The following is a 4,134-nucleotide window of genomic DNA, read 5'->3' as shown; positions in this document are numbered from 1 at the left end:
TACCACTGCACCATCACCACTGCCATCCTACCACTGCAACATCACCACTGCCACCCTACCACTGCACCATCACCACTGCCACCCTACCACTGCACCACCACCACTGCCACCCTACCACTGCACCATCACCACTGCCACCCTACCACTGCACCATCACCACTGCCACCCTACCACTGCACCATCACCACTGCCAGAAGCAAAGGGAACCTGCTACCCTAACTCCTTTCTTCCTCTTCCCTTTTGTACTTTTATTTTTTCTGACCTAGAATTAGAATCTAGGACCTAGATTGTGTCTGGGCTCCAGGGCCAGCTTCCCAGATGCCCAGAACCTCATATCTAGCCAGGCTTTCAACCAGGAAGCCACACCCCCAGCTCTCACTGCTTTTTAAACACTGTTTTTCCACATGGTTACTTTAAACCAGTGTCATTTAGGTCAACTTTCATCCCACTGGTTCATTGGATGTAATTTTCCCTTGCTCCAGTAAATAAGCCCTGTTGTGTACAGTTTCATTTGAAATGGAAACATTTCACTCTATAGGGAAGTTCTTTAAGCAGGAAACTAAAGAACTCATTCTGGCTTCTGGAAGTCCCTGAGTTGACCAGATTCACTGACACCCCTGCTAACCCTCCTACCTGACCCCCCTTTGCCAGAGCAAGCGATCCAAGCCGAGAGTTCCTTCCAGAGAAGTGAAGCCAAGCTCCAAGGATGATTCTCAGGCAAGCAAAGTGGTAAAGACGACTCTGAGTCAAGATGTCTGGAAAAGGCTTATGTCAGTGAGGCACCTGGAAAGGACACTTCAACTTGAGCTGCCCAAGTTTGGGCAGTATGCTCCAGGTCCCCAGCTTCTGTGAGCTGTCTGTCACCCATGCTTGGGTGGGCTTTGGTGATGCAGCTGCCTTTGAGTCATTTCTGCTCCAGTAAGTAACCCCCTACCCATATTCCTGTGAGTAACCCTGGTAAAACTCATTGTTTCACCAAGTTGGACTTTGGTGGTATTTGTACTTTGATTCGTCGTGGGTTCCCAATCTGGGGTAAATAGACATGTATGTTTGGTCTCCCCAGGAGGAGTTTTGTCACACAGGTCCATACTCATGCTCAGTCAACTCTAGCTAAGCTCATCGAGTCATAAGTTAAAAGAAACACTTGCTGAAAGAAAGAATGGCAGAGAAAAGAAATCGCCAGTAGACATTTTAAATGTTTGCAGCCTATTAGAAACCTGTTACTCGTTAGGAATCCACGGCAGGACCCTTATTGCTACCTAGTGGTAATAATCTGAAACTGCAATTGAACTTCTAAGAGGTGTTTGATGAGGCTGCCTGAGGTATCTGTTATTTGCATTTGGGAACATCCTGGAGTACAAGGACTTGTCTCCCAGTGGGGATGTATCAGTTACTTTTCAAGTTGTTGTTGTGAAAAATTCCTGGCAAAAACCAACTGATGGAAAGAAGGGTTTATTTGTGTTCAGTTTGGAAGGTACGGTTTATCTTGATGGGAAGACAGGAGCTTGAAGCAGCTGGTCTTCTTGCATCCACAATCAAGAAGCAGATGGGGGAGGGGAAGGGAAGGGGCAGTAGAGAAGGAGAAAGTGGGTTGGGGAGGGGAGGGGGGAGGGAGGAATGGTGGTGCTCTGCTTGCTTTGTCTTTTAGTTCAGTCTGGGACATAAAGTCGCTTTGCCCACATTTAGGGTGGGTCTATCCATCACAATTTACACAGTCTGGGTAATCTTTCACAGACAAGTTCAAAGTCTCTTAAATGATTTTTAGATCCTGTCAGTCAAATCGACAATCACTATTAACCATCACAGGAAATATGGGAGAAAGTACAGTTACAGCTCTTTAGTTTGGACCACTGGGTCCCTTTCTCTTTCTGCCAGCTCTTTTTTTTTTTTTTTCTTCTTTTTTAAAAATTGAAAAAAGATTCTTTTCTTGTACTCTACATCTTAACCACTGTTCTAGACTCTAGAGAGGCCATGTTAAGGGTGTTAAGGATTACTGAAGGGGGAGCTGCATGGTGATTGTAGTCTCTTTTAAGTCCAGCACTCTGGAGGCAGAGGCAGGTGGATGTCTGAGAGTTCAAGGTCAGCCTGGTTTACAGAGCTAGTTCTAAGACACACAGGTTTACACAGAGAAACCCTGTTTTGAAAAACCAACCAACCAACCAACCAACCAACCAACCAACCAACCAACCAACCAATCAACTAACCAACCAATGAACCAACATAAATTACCAAAGGGGGATAGGGCTGAACCAGCATCCTCAACTTTCCTGATGCTTTGACTCTTTAAAAAAAAAAATACAGCTCCTAGCTGGGCGGTGGTGGCGCATGCCTTTAATCTTAGCACTTGGGAGGCAGAGGCAGATGGATTTCTGAGTTCGAGGCCAGCCTGGTCTACAAAGTGAGTTCCAGAACAGCCAGGGCTATACAGAGAAACTCTTACTTGAGAAAACCCAAAAAAAACCAAAAAGAAAAAAAAATACAGGTTCTCATGTTGTGGTGATCCTCAACCATTTTGTTGCTATTGCATAACTGTAATTCTGCTACTGTTGTAAAGCATAATGTAAACATTGGGAATGCAGGGTATCTGATGTATGACCCTTGAGAAAGGGCCATTGGCCCTCAAAGGGGTCTTGACCCACAGGTTAAGAACCACTGGGCTGGAGTGATGGCTTAGCTACTGAAGGCACTGGTTTCTCTTTCAAGGGACCCAAGTTTGATTCATAGCAGCCACACAGCAGCTAACAGTCGTTTGCAAGTCTAGTTTCAGGGAATCTTTGCCCTGCATGTATGTTTTGCACAGATATATATGCAAGCAAATCCCTTATGTACATAAAACACCACACACACACACACACACACACACACACACACACACACACACACACACACACCATCACTGAAGGAGGCCTTCCCAAGCTGGGGCTCTCTCCAGTTGCGCTTGAAGTTGTCTGTGTCCAGAGAAGGATTTGTGGGTGTTACTTTTTCCTTTGGCTGTCTGTAAACTCGCCAGTCTTTTTGCCTCCATTCCCCAAGTCTTGAGTAGTGTGTCCCAAGACTACAGTTTTGCACCAGCATGCCTATCTTGCTTGTGGTACTTAGCACAGAAGTACAGGAGGTGACACATCTGGTTCTTGGGATACTTTCGTCTTCCAAGTGTTCCCAACCTGTGCCTATTGCCCCTCCCCCACCTGGCATCATATCCCTTGCCAGACTTGAGCGACTGTTCGTTCTCAACTATCTTGTCCCCAGCTGGTTAGGAACAACGTTTTGACTCTGAAGCTGTCTTAATACTTCATACCTCCTGTGAAACCTGACTCCTCCAGGAAGTGTGATCTGGGCTTCTGAGTGGTTCTGTTTCTCTCTCTTCCTCTAAGATATTTGTCCCTGCTCACCTGCCAGGATCCCTCACACCTCACATCTCATCTGTCAAAATGGCTGGATGTCATATTTTAGTTCCAGCTTGCTTATGCTGACTCTGTCTCTATCTCTTTCCTTCACTTGCCTCTCATGTCTCATGTAGCCCATGTGGTTCTCACATGCCCTTGAACTTCTGAACCTTCAGCTTATTATTACAGGTTTTGTGTGGTCCTTGGATGAAACCACATATGAGCATATGAGACAAGTACTCTAGCAGCCTAGGATGACAATCCAGGTCCTTAACCTTCTTTTCTTTCTTTTCTTTGGTTTTTCAGGACAAAAGTACAAATGTTTGTTCATGCAGATTTCTTTTCTTTTTTTCTTGTCTTTTCTTTTTTTCTTTCTTTTTCTTTTCTTTTTCTTTTTCTTTTTCTTTCTTTTTCTTTTTCTTTTTTTTTCTTTTTGAGACAGGGTCTTACTATGTAGACTTGGCTCACCTGGAGTCACTATATAGACCAGTCTGGCCTTGAACTCATAGAGTATTGCCTGCTACAAATGGACAGATTTCTATAATGCCATAGTCATCAGGGCTATGGCCATATTTGTGGCTACCAGCTGTAGTAAATTGATTCATTTTCAAGGGACTGAGTGGTCCAGGTCATGTCATACCCCAAGGTAAAGATGCTCAAGGTTTTTAAAATGTTGTTGTTGTGTTTTAATTTTTTTTTTTTGATTTTTCGAGACAGGGTTTCTCTGTGTAGTCCTGGCTGTCCTGGA

Source organism: Mus pahari, chromosome 23 (assembly GCF_900095145.1).
Source record: "Mus pahari chromosome 23, PAHARI_EIJ_v1.1, whole genome shotgun sequence".
In the NCBI taxonomy this organism is placed as follows: Eukaryota; Metazoa; Chordata; class Mammalia; order Rodentia; family Muridae; genus Mus; species Mus pahari.
Note: the sequence above shows the minus strand (reverse complement) of the source record.